This window comes from Lycium ferocissimum, chromosome 6 (genome assembly GCF_029784015.1).
Source record: "Lycium ferocissimum isolate CSIRO_LF1 chromosome 6, AGI_CSIRO_Lferr_CH_V1, whole genome shotgun sequence".
NCBI classification, from domain to species: domain Eukaryota; kingdom Viridiplantae; phylum Streptophyta; class Magnoliopsida; order Solanales; family Solanaceae; genus Lycium; species Lycium ferocissimum.
The window spans coordinates 73794895-73808468 of NC_081347.1; the positions used below are offsets into that span (position 1 = coordinate 73794895).

Here is a 13574-nt window from a genome sequence, read left to right on the forward strand (position 1 = left end):
TCCCTACACATTCTTCAACCATTCTTCTTGCTCATGTTTTTACTTAGCTCTTTCCTTTAGAATTGTCTGAATATAACCTGGTTAGAAGAATTTTTAGATGGATAATCATGGGAACGGTCTGAGCCGTCATTTTGTTGAAGATAAACATTTTATTGAATCTGGAATCCAACCGTACAATTGTATATATCCAACAAGAAACCATGATTCTCTAGAAAGAGCATCCCATCATCAACATTTATTGGAATATCACTCTACTCCAAGTAAATAGGTTCCACTAATGTTTACCAAAGCGCTTTAAGTTTCAATGTTCATTGGAATATCACTCGTACTGCAGAATGAGAAATTATTTATTTGGTTGCTTTAATCCCAATTCACACTTGGATGACATCTTATTATCTCCATCTAGCTTTCTTAATCGTCCGATGAATTGTTAAACAAGGGAAGTGACATTATGGTTATTAGATATTTGTAGTGCCTCAGAACTCAAGCAACAGAACGTTATGGTTATTCAGACAATTTGCCATTCCTCTATGGTACTGAAAGAAATACCGTTGAAGCTCGTCCTGGAGCTGGGGATGCATCTGGTTCATCGTTCAGCAATGGAGAATCAAACTTTCAAGTGCTGAATGAGAGTGTATTCGGTGCTGATTCAATTTCGTTTGGGTTCTTGGGCTCATATTCCTCGTAACTTCAGTTAGTCAGATTTAACAGCAGACCTTTCCGACAGTTCTGGTTTGTTCCTGCCTGAGTTAATATTTCATTTGTGTGCAGAGCTTTATCTTTCTGATATCTTCTCTTTATAGATATTTTGGAGAGCTACTCTGGATCAGCATACCTAGCAACATATACTGGCAATTTCCTAGATCCTCATGGTAGTGAAGAAAATCAAGGGCGTTATTTCTTTCTATGGCTACTTGTGGAAAGGAAAGTCTCACTAATTAATAGTTTTTGGTCTTCTTTCCCCCATATAGATATTCAATAGAACGATTTTGTTTCGTGATGTTTTGGCATACCATAAAGTGTTAGCTTGAGGCGCAAACATATCAGGCACATACCGATACTAAATACTAATATCTCCTTAACAAACATTCTGCAGATATCGAGAGATTGGATACTATATCAGGAGGCAAAAATTACGATGATTTTGCCAGCGATTGAGTAAATATGCATTCAGATGGTATCATCTTGCCACTTTATCCTCAAATATCATATTTAGAAATGTAGTTTGTTGAATGACCTTAACTGAGCAATTTTTTCTTTCTACTGTGTTTGCTGTTAAAACACAATTTGATGTACTACAACTTTGTGAAATTGGGTTAACTCCTATCACATTTAATTTGTTTGAATGATTTCAATGCTTGCAGGCGCAGTTATTCCAGTACATTTTTTTGGGTAAATAGGATTACGAAAGTGGATTCAACCCTTCTGAAGGTGACCAAGCTTGATTGATAATCAATATGTTGTGGCTTGAAGAGTAGGAAATACTGTAAATCTTGGAAGTTGCTGTGACACTGCATTTATCTTCTGTAAAATGAGGTCAGTCCTAGAAATAAAGCATTTTTATGATGTAAAAGTTGTTTATAGGGCCATGATTGTGAAGATCTGATGTAATTTGTACTCGGAAAACATGAATTTTTGTTTTTCGTGGAAACTAATCTCTTTGTCCTTTGTATTTTAATGTTTTGCAAATTTTTGGTTACTGGCATTATAAGTTATTCATCCAAGATTTGAGCTTGGATGATAGTTGATGCGTTCTCAAAGAGCACACCAGCTAGTGGGTGTCAACCCCTATGGAATTATTCCATAAGTTGGAAATTTGTGATTCAACTCATTCTTTAGTAGTTGAAAGTTGATCTTTACGTAGTAGTCTCGTGTATTTAGTTTCTACCTTGTGCATAATAGGCAGCACATAAACATCATATCTATGGTAATTCTGTTGAAGCTGGCATCGAATTTTTCTTTTCCTTGAAGAAACCACCAAGAAGTTGTTAACTCTTATTATTGAGAACGAAATGAAAGTAAGTTGAAAAGGGGACTGGAACAAAACTTCCACAACAATATAAATTGAGAGAGGAGGCACACTCCCAAATCCTTATATTGAGAAAGAACCTGGTGAACGGTGGTTCTCACTTCTTCAAAGTAAAATTTAATAAATAAACAAACAAATCCTTCTTCAAAGTAATATCTAATAAATAAACAAGTATAAATTGTTATTATTGTCTTGAAAGAAGAACTTTGAAAAATAAAGCTGAAGAAGTTTGAGTCTGACTACTCAAAACAAGTATTTTTTTTTTTTTTTTTTTTTTAGGGATAGGCTCTCAAAGCAAGTTGCCATGTGAGTTCTTGGTTAGATTTAACATATTTTTTTAGGATAGCAGTTAGTAAGGTTTAGGACAAAAATGATCATCTTTTCAGACATTAAGGACTATTTTCATTATGGGGTATATGTTAAGGACCAAAATAGTTCAACCCCTATACATTAAGGACCAAAATAGTCCAAGCCCTATAGAGTAAGGACCATTTTGATCATTTTCTCGACTCTCTCCTTATATTAGTCAGCTATATTTCAGGCTCATCCTGATATGTTGCCTCTGGTTTGATTAGGTGACACTAAATTGGGTGAGTTCCAATATGGTTGAAGGCAAGAGAATTCAGCCATCGCAGGACATGGAGTTATTTTTGCTTAGATGACCTAACCCTTGCTATAATCAATATTTCTGTTGGTTATGATTCAGATATATGCATATTTGTTGAGTAGCTGACTTCTAAGCCTTGTCATGAAATGTTTAGTCAAGCTTTGCTCAGTTAAGGAGTAGTCTCCGGTCCCTTATTTTCTTTGTGTGTACCCATAGAGTTCCTCGTTCTATAGAACATTGAGCGTAGTTTGTAGAGAATCATTTTTTTTAAAGATTCTTTACCTTTTGAAATACATACGGTCAGCTTTTTGGCCATATTTATCAATGAAAATGCATTTACCTAATTTTAAAAAAAAAATGTCATACGTATTCGACCAAAAGAGTAGAATTTATTGACTGGTGAACTTGTTTCAACTTCTTTTGCCTTTCCATCTTTCAAAAAGCAAAAGGTGCAGAAACAGGAAGATGACACTTCCAGCACTTATAGTGAAGCCAACTCTAGAATCATGAATTAAAATGTAACTGACAAAAACACAAACGTTGAGTATACGTGTGGTGGGTGACGATCCATGCTCTATGTTGGGCCAGTTGTAAACGTATTTTCAAGGTCGTTTATCAAATCATTAACATCTTTAATCCCAATAGAAATGCGAACTAAATCCTCAGTATCTTGAAAAAATAAATAAAGAGATTGGACCGAAGAATGTGCTTTTCTATTTACACTACCGCTATTTATCAGTGTAAGGAAATGCACTGTGTATATTTACACGGCCTATTGTACAAGTCATGTGCCCATCACTATTCTCTTGTACTAAAATAAAATATTCTATTGGTACAAAAATAAAATATTTACATCACCCATAATGCCACATTATGCAAGTCACGTGCTTTTATGCTTTCACGCTTTTACTTTCCACATAGTACCACATTGTGTAGACATGTTCTTTTATGCTTTTTTTCACGTGTTCCATCGCCTTTTCTTTGTCACCGTGTGTGTTCCAAAGCAGCATATGGCCATTACACCATCTCATCTTCTCACTTTTAAAACCCTCCTTTACTATGGCCGTTACACTCCCTTTAACCTTCAGAATTCCAACACCCCCCTCAAATCGAGGGAGGAACGAACACCCAATTTGCTTAACAAGAAACGATGAGAAGAAGCGGGTAAAAGGCTTCGTAAAGAGATCGGCGGTTGAGACGAAGATGGAAGAAAAGAGAGTGAGATCAAACCATTGAGATACGTGCCACGGACGAAGTGGCAATCAAGATCGACGTGCTTCGTCCGTTCATGAAAGACGGGATTTTTAGCGATATGTATCGCCGCCTGGCTATCGGAAAACGGAGAGGAATTGGAAGGAAATGGGTAGATCTAGGTCGGAGAAGAACAAGCCATGCGAGTTCTACCGCTACTACTCGGCGCATGGATCGGTACTCCGCCTGGCGAGATGAAAGGAAAGGGAGGTTTGTTTTTAGATTTCAAGAAATGGGAGATCCACCGAGCGTGACATAAAAGCCCGCGATAGATGCGTGAGTCGGGCAAGTGGCCCCGATCGAATCGCAAAAGGCGAGTAAAGAGAGAGAAGGTGAAGAATTTAAGAAAATGCCCGGACTTGGGTCGTTGAGAAGGTACCGGAGAACATGGTGAGCGGCGTTAAGATGAGCTTTTGTGAGGGTTTTGCATATGCTTGACTAAGGTGTTGAACGGAGAATGAGATGTCGGGACGGGTATGAGTAAGAAAATTGAGTTGTCCTATTAACCTCCGGTAAGCAGTAACATCGGAAAGAGGTTCACCCATGTTTGCTTGTAACTTGTGGTAAGGGTCCAAAGGGGATGAGACTGGTTTCAAACCGAGACAGTTGTATTCGGAGAAGAGTTCAAGTAAAAATTTGCGTTGATTGAGGATTAGTCCCTGTGGCTCGCGGATGATCTCAATTCCCAAGAAGAAATGTAGGTCACCCAAGTCTTTGATTCTAAATTCTGAGTCTAAGAATGATTTTAATTCATCGAGTTCTGCTTTGTTGTTTCCTGTAAGTAGTATATCGTCCACATAAACTGCTAAAATTGAAATAGAAGAATTGTGCACTTTGTAGAACAGATGAATAATCATTCAATGAATGTGTAAAACCTTTGAACTTCAAAGTCGATTGGAAGACGTGAATACCATTGTCGTGATGCCTGTTTTAAGCCGTATAACGATTTCTTAAGACGACAAACTTGAGTAGGATCAACAACTTTCAAACCAGCTGGAAATTGCATATACACTTCTTCGTCTAATTCCCCATGTAAGAACGCATTATTTACGTCCAACTGGAAAAGGCCCCAACCTTTCTTAACTGCCAATGCTAGAACACATCTGATAGTTGTTATCTTAACAACGGACTGAAAGTTTCGAAGAAAATCTATGCCTTCCTTTTGTATATCACCTCGACAACTAACCGAGCCTTGAGTCTTTCCACATTACCATTGGAGTTCAATTTCACTTTGTAAACCCATTTTGTAGGCAAAGCCTTTTTCCGGTGGTAAAGAGACAACTTCCCGAAGTGTCATTAGTGATCAAGGCTTCTAGTTCCTTAGTCATAGCATCCTGCCAACCTGGATATAAAACAGCCTGGGAAAAAGTGGCAGGTTCTTGAATATGTGACAAAGAATTAATGTAGGATTGGTTTGAGGTAGACAAAGCAGAGAAAGCAATAGGAGACACTTCTAGAGATGAGGTGAAACAGGATTCTGAGACATTAGAAGGGTGAATCACACACACATAATCTTTCAAGTAAGTCATGTTTTTGACCGACAGTTGACCTTAAGAGTAGTAGGATTCGGAATAGGTGTAGATGGTGTAGGAGGAACCATAGGACCATGAGAATCGGTGTTTTACGGACTAGTAGAATGTGTGGTACTAGGAGGAGAGGGAGGTTGATCATTTGCAGAGTAGGAGGAGATGGATTAGGATCATCTTCGGTGGTGAAAGAAGGTACGTAAGTATCAAGTCGATCATGAGCTAAATGTTCATTAGGTTCATCTAAAGGAAAAGTAGGCAACGTGATGGGGTTAGAAAAAAATGGAAAAATTGATTCATAGAAAATCACATTCACGGAGATAATAAACTTTTTGGTTTTGAGGCTAAACATCTTGTATCCTTTCTTCCCAAAAGGATACCCAAGGAAAATGCATGGATTACCTGCCTAGGATCCAATTTATTTCGCCTTGTGAAAGAGTGGAGGTAAAGGCAAAACACCCAAAACATTTCAAATGAGAGTAAGTGGGGCCAGACACCAAAAAGTTTTTCATAAGGTGTTTTAAAAGACAATACTTTAGTAGACATCTGTTAATAATGTAAGTTGCAGTCATGAGTGCATCCCCCCAAAACTTATGAGGCAAATTTGATTGGAAAAGCAAGGCTCTACAAACTTCTAGGAGGTGCTTGTGTTTCCTCTCCACAACACCATTTTGTTGTGGAGTGGCTACACATGAGGTTTGATGTAAAATTCCTTGAGAGAAAAGAAAACTAGAGCTTTCAAAACTGGATCCTAGCTCCCATGCATTATCGGATCTAATGATCTTGACCCTTTTGTTGAACTGTCTTTCATCATTGCAAAAAACTCTTAAGAATGGGAAAAGCATTGCTTTTAGTGGATAATAGGAAGGTCCAAGTTCCTCTTGTAAAGTCATCTACTATGGTAAGGAAGTATTTATATCCATCATAGGTAGGAGTTTTATAGGGTCCCCAAGTATCAATATGAATTAAATCAAAAGGTTGTTTAGTAGAAATATATTTTGTTAGGAAAAGGAAGTTTGTGTTGTCTAGCCAAAGGACAAACAACAAGGAACAGAAAGTTGTGAACACAAATTAAAGGGGATTCCATTGATATTTCTCATATTTGAAAGAGGAATATGGCCCAACCTTACATGCCATAACTGGCTTTGTGCATTACAAGCAGAATAACAAGAAACAGTGGATGAAATATCCTTCATCAATGGAAACTAGAACTAGGAATACTACAAACTTTGGATAAAACATCCTTTTTGAATGAAAACTTGTACTAGAATTCAAGCCGGCAAAGGTAGAAAGCTGTTGAATCCTATCTTTGAGAATATAAAGTCCATTTTGACTCTCACTTACAGAATTGGCTCTTCATTGAAGGGCCCCGCATAAAACAATGAGCGAGAGTGAATAAAAGGAATTTAGAAAAGCTGTTTACACACTTATACACGAGATAAAAGGTTGAAGTGGAAACTTGGAACAAAAAGGACATTATGTATAACAAAATTAGAGAACAACTTTATGGAACACCGAGTAAGACACTTTAACATGTTGAGAGTTTGGCAACTTAACAAGAGATAGGTTTTGGTAGAGGTGTAAGATTAAAAAAGAAATTCTTGTTATAGCTCGTGGTCACTTGCACCTGAGTCTATGATCCAGGTGTGTCTAGAAAAGATCTTCTGATTGACTTTAGAATTCAAAGAAAATGGACTAGGACTGAAATTCATACCAGCACAGTTTGCGATGTTGTGGCCTCGAAAACGTAACCTTGTTCACTTTTGTTTATATCTTTAACATCTCGCATCACCCGGGCAAGCCGCTTTCATTGGAAAGCAATTTTCCTTGCACCTCCGTGTCTTTAAAAGTCTCTCCATAATCATTTGTTGAAACTGCATTTCCTTGTGCACTGTTCTGAAAATTCTTTTGCTTAGTAAACTTGAAGTTAGGGGGGAAACCATGTAGCTTATAGCATTTATCAATCAAGTGACCAGTTTTCTTGCAATATTTGCAAATGAGAGAAGATTTTTTATTATCATAACCAATCCTTTGTCCCCTAAATCGGTAGAAAAAGTCCTCTCGTTCATTACTTGAATTTGTAGCAACAAAAGAGGAGGATTCCCCGGATATTTTGGTGTGTTACGGACTTCTCTTTGTTTTTCTTCTTGAATTAAAAGTGCATAAGCATTTGACACAAAGAGGTAGAGGTGAAATCATTAGAATGTTTCCTCTTGCACCACAGTAAGTATCATTTAAACCCATTAGAAATTTAAGTAATCTTTCATCTTGCTTAAACTTGATATTTTTTTCTTTTGCTCCACATGAACATTCACAAAGACATGGTGAAAAAGAATCCAAGGTATCCAACTCATCCCAGAGTCGTTTCATCTTGGTAAAATAGGTTGCGATATCGGATGCACCTAGTAAGGTCACTAAGCTCCTTTTGGAGTTGAAAAAGCCTAGCACCTGAGCTTTGGCCAAATCTTGCCTCCAATTCTGCCCAAATATCTTTAGAAGTAGAATAGTATAAGACACTTTCTGAAATTTCCCTAGATAAAGAGTTTAATAACCAAGAAATGACCATGTTGTTGGCCCTAGACCAAGCTCGTGCGTATCGCTTCCGCACTTGGTTCTCGGTAGATCCATCAACAAAACCGGATTTATTTTTTGTCGTTAAGGCTATCCACATTCCTCTTTTCCATCCACCAAAACTCTCGCCATCAAACACCGTATTGGTTAACGAACAAAGTGCCAGGAGAATCAGATGGTGAAATAAAGAATGGATGAGAGGAATCAATGAGTTCATTCTGTGTACTGCTGGCAGCTAAATTGGAAACTTGGGTCCCAACAGCAGCATCAGCATTTTCTGTCATTGTAACAGAGATGAATCAGATAAAACAAGAAGGAAACAAAAATTGGAATAAAGCAACAGAGGGATTCAGATTGAATGTAAACAAGAAGGAAACAAAAATTGAATAAAACAACGAGAGGATTCGATTGAATGCCCCGATACCATCTTGAAAAAATAAATAAAGAGATTGGACCGAAGAATGTGCTTTTCTATTTACACTACCGCTATTTATCAGTGTAAGGAAATCTGCTGTGTATATTTACACAGCAGCTATTGTACAAGTCATGTGCCCATCACTATTCTATCGGTACTAAAATAAAATATTCTATTGGTACAAAAATAAAATATTTACATCAGCCCATAATGCCACATTATGCAAGTCACGTGCTTTTATGCTTTCACGCTTTTACTTTCCACATAGTACCACATTGTGTAGACATGTTCTTTTATGCTTTTTTTCACGTGTTCCATCAGCTTTTCTTTGTCACTGTGTGTGTTCCAAAGCAGCATATGGCCATTACACCATCTCATCTTCTCACTTTTAAAACCCCTCCTTTACTATGGCCGTTACACTCCCTTTTAACCTTCTGTAATTCCAACACAGTAAGACCTGTAGCCTCGCGTACTGCAGCAGGTATAGCCGCATGGGACATGAAACAATGCAGGCGTATCAGTGACTTCACACTTCCTGCAAATGAGAAACATGACAGGTGTAAAAATTTGATCTTTAATAGTATTGGAAAAAGAGGATAGAGTATATATACTCACCAAACTGACTGTAATGCTGAAGTATTTGGTAACCTCAACTACATGCTTAGAGAGTGCCAATGACCCTGTCACAAAACTCAGTACAGAGCCTGCACCTTTCCCCTGTAACACCAAATGCCAATTGAAAATCATAGTATTGCTGGTAAACTAAGAACAGTAAATTTAGGACTAAAATACTTGAGAATAGTGCAAAGATCAGCCAGGATGCTCGGGATGACCAGCAGAGTTAACCTTCTTCACTCGAGGAGGGGATGATAAAAAATCAGCAATTTTTTCTGCATTTTCCTGCCATATTGTGGAAACCATATATTATTTTCCTGCCTACACGAATATACAAGTTTTAATGGATGTCCCCAATACAGACCCTTTGCTTCTATTTTGTTCTGTTTTTAGCTAAATCCCTATTCATTAGAGATCATTTAAAAAAAATTGCCATGTGATTTAAGCTCTATCTTGTTCTTTCTTATCATCTTTAATCATATTATACTAAAAGTGGAAGCTCACGTCTTCAAAGTTAGATTACAATTTTATCCTTGCACTAAATCAAAATGTAGTAAATAAAATATCTAATTAAATATTAAATAGTAATATTTAAATACATGAAGGTTAATTACACGAGCTAGCAGCAATGATTGCAACCCTTTATAATTTAGTGCATTGATCAACATTAAGTGTAGCCTTTTCAGTGGTATACATAATTAGTCAACATTTGTTAGTTTTTAATTTCTTTGTGTCATGTTATAAAATTCCAAAAGACGATTGATTATTGAAAAGCACTACATTTTCATTAAGTAATGGAAGATAGAAAATCAATCAAATAAATGGAAAATTAAAGCTTGCAGTAAAGCATATTCGAAACTGAAGAATTTTCTTGAAAACAAAAATTTTTTCCTTGATAAATGAGTACATTAAGTTAATTTTTTTCGTTAACCAAGCTTCTCCCGTGAATAATAAACTGAGTGAATTTTAAAAGTTGCAACCGATAAAACAGTGAAAACAAAATGATTCCTTCTTAAATGGGTACATTAACCAAGCTGATCTTATTTAATAGTATTAAACTAGTATTTGAAGAGTTCCTATTGATAAAACAATATATATCAACTTCATCTACAAGGATACAAACGGTTTCTAGATGGTAATTCTTCCACTAAGTCTATTCATTTTAATTAGATTATTCTTTATAATGGAAGAGATTGATATGGGTTTTTTTCGTTCTATATAATATTTTATTTTCTAATTAATATGCTGCATATATAGGTGGTTTCTGATAGAGTTTCAACAAATTGGAGATTACTTGGAGCATATAGGTACCTGGGTATTCGTCATTTCGATGTGTCAAACAAATTCTCCCAGAAGGTTAAAGGCGAAGTAGACATGTATTTGCTATTTGATGTTGTTTTTCATTTCAATACTATATATTTTTACTTAGTTCTTTGTTTCTCAAATTTTTTTAGTTGAAAGACGGTAGCTTTACTAATTGTTTCTTGGACATGTGGTAGTAAAAAAGGAAAATAAATTTTGTACAAACTGGGATTCATCTACATGTTTGTGATGTACAAACATTTTTTTTTTTTTTTGAGATTTCGTTCTTTACAACAAGTTATTAGTTTGCCCGTAGTGACTGATAATTTGTGAATGTTGGTTGTGAGTATATATCAAAATTATATAAGCATTTGTTTTTTCAGTCTTTACATGCTTGATATATATATATATATATATATATATATATATATATATATATCATCTCCTTTTAGGAAAACATTATGATTTACGTCTTTGTATGCTTAGTACTTTATTGTGTTATGTAATACCTCTAGCCTCTAGGTAGTTAGATAAGTAGCACATGTTATTATGTTCTCCCCATAGTTTTATCTGCACAAATTAGTTTGTATTTCAATGAATACGTTTCCATTATTTTTTTGTTATCCTTAATATGATTAATTTATTAAAACGGTCTCCTACTTGTCTCAAAATTAAATCATGGTGTTTATAAATAGACGCCCTTAGTGACGAGGTGAAGGAGGAGGCGTCCAGAAGAAGATGAAGAAGAAAATTGCATGGCTAAGTGTTACTAACACATTTCGAATCTGCGTTAAATTTTTAAGCTTATTTTTTTGGTCAAATTATGGATCTTATTACTTTATTAGTTTTGTCTAGAAAGAAAAGTATTTTTTGAAATTAAACACACATTGATTTAGCAACAAGCACATATCAAGCAAAATCTAAATTCATCTGTGGAAGATGAAAAAAATGAATATACATACTGAAGAGTTTAATTACAACTCATATACAAGTCAAGTAGTCAATGCGATTGTGTGAACTTAATAAGATTACCATTCATCATTTTCAGGAGCTTATACGTTTTTTATTTTTATTTTAAAACTTAACATAGTGTTCAATAATTTTTTTGTAATTTTTAAGAATTATGAATTCATCGACATGGGTACACACGCAAAGCGCGTGCCCGAAAACTAGTTATCATATAAACAAATATCTACTATTCTTTAGATAATTCTAGTGTTCTACTGAGGTAAATTAATAGTTTCCCCAGAGACCAAGATACTTGAGACTTCAGGTAATTGAATCTACTAAGCAAGCTCATTAATAAGAGGTTGTTTTTCAAGCCTTTTACGACGATAGTTTTGGCCATGAAAGCAACTCAAGGGTACTAAGGATGATGAGAAAATACATGATAAGCGTAAATCAAGTCATGAACCCATATAAATAAGAAGAAAAAAACTCTTCTCTGACAGCAAGTACGCCCCCCATCAGATCACTATGGCCAGATATAAACTTAGCAGCTGAATGCATCACAATATCTGAAAAATAACGGACCATTTAAGGTAACCAACATCTTCAGAATGTTACCCAAGGAGAAAAAGAAGTATATGCATATACCTGCTCCAAGGTCCAAAGGTTGGGACAGTACAGGGGATTATACTGTATTTTCTACAAAAGATCAGAGGGGGAAAATACATGAGTATATGAAAAGGAAGTAATTGTCTATTGAAATTTAATAGACATGCTCCAAAACCGATTACTCACACGAATATCACAAACTTGCTGAGGAGGGTTGGTTGGACTCTCCAGCCAAACAAGCTTTGTCTGTGGTCCAATTGCAGAGGTAACTTCAACTAAGTTAGTTGTATCCACTCGTCTCTTAACTAGAGGAAAGGTTAAAACATGAAAAACCTAATTGAGAAATGTTTATTCAGCAAAAGAGGTTATAACCTGACCAAAACTCCAGTTTTTGAAAGTACTTGTGACAAAAGGCGGTCAGAACCACCATACATGTCACACCCAGCAACAATCTCTTCACCTAAGCAATTAGCAGATTTAACCGCAAGTTTGCAGATTTAGTCACATAACGGATATGTTCAGCCATTCTAATTCTATAAAGAATTTTTGCAAGTACCTCTTCCAACAAGACGAGTCACAGCTGTCAAGGCAGCCATTCCACTAGTAAAGCAAAATGCTTTATCTGCTTTCTCAAGCTTGGCAAGGACCCTGAAAAGTTGAAAGGAGATTTATGGTAATCCACACAGAAAATGCTGGCACTTAAATTCCTAAAATTATCCATGTAACATACTTTTCCAGTACATCCCGTGTTGGATTTCCACTCCGTGTATAATCGTATGGTCCAAATTCCATGGCTGAAGGCTGCAGAAGGATGTAATGTTTTACATGACTCGTGAAAATGCAGCTTCAAGGTGTAATAACGTACGTATTACATTTCATTGCCCAATAGCTCTTTCAAACTTACTTGCTTAAAAGTAGACGTTTGATACAACGGGGTACTTAAGGCACCATAAGGATCAAACTCATTGGTGAAGTTCACAAGCATTGTTGAAAAACGGGTCTTCGTTGGCTCCCCAATTTCAATGTGAGGTAATTCCATAGTGATAATTTTCTATATTATTACGGAATTAAACTGGTCTATGACAGAGAATTGAAGTGAAAGGGAAGCTCAATTTACCCTAAACTAACATTTGATTGGAAAGGAGAAAGAAGAGGCTTCAATTTCATTTCTTCAGCTCAATCTAGAAATTACAAAGCAATGTGTATTTATACACGAGAACCGACTCAAATGTCCAAGCATTATCAGCTTAGCTCATGTGACTAGTACATGAGAATTAATCGCTCATTTATTATGCTTAACAGCCACTTTAGCTAAACAGTTAGCCTAACTAATCTTCTAACTTCTATTACTCCCCCTCAAGTTGGAGAGTGGTACACATCGAACACTCTCAGCCTGGATAAAAGTTGATGGTGTTGACCCGCTCCAAGTCCTTTAGTCAAGACATCTGCCAACTGCAACTTAGTGTTAAGATATTGTGGTCTGATCAGACCTGACTTCACCTTTTCTCTAATAAAGTGACAGTCAATTTCGATGTGCTTTGTCCTCTCATGGAATATGGGGTTGTTAGCCATTTAGATGGCAGCCTTGCTGTCACAAAACAGGCTTATGGGCCGCTCAATATGAACACCAAGGTCCTGTAACAAACCAATGATCCAAATCAACTCTGTTGTAGCTGCTGCCATGCTTTTGTACTCAGCCTC

The 13574-nt window shown here is 36.2% G+C and overlaps 1 pseudogene; it reads right to left on the reverse strand.

Annotated features, from left to right (window-relative positions):
* Positions 1-3010: 3010 nt before the first annotated feature.
* On the reverse strand, positions 3011-12912 carry LOC132061645 (cystathionine beta-lyase, chloroplastic-like; annotated as a pseudogene).
* Between the last annotated feature and the right edge of the window lie 662 nt (positions 12913-13574).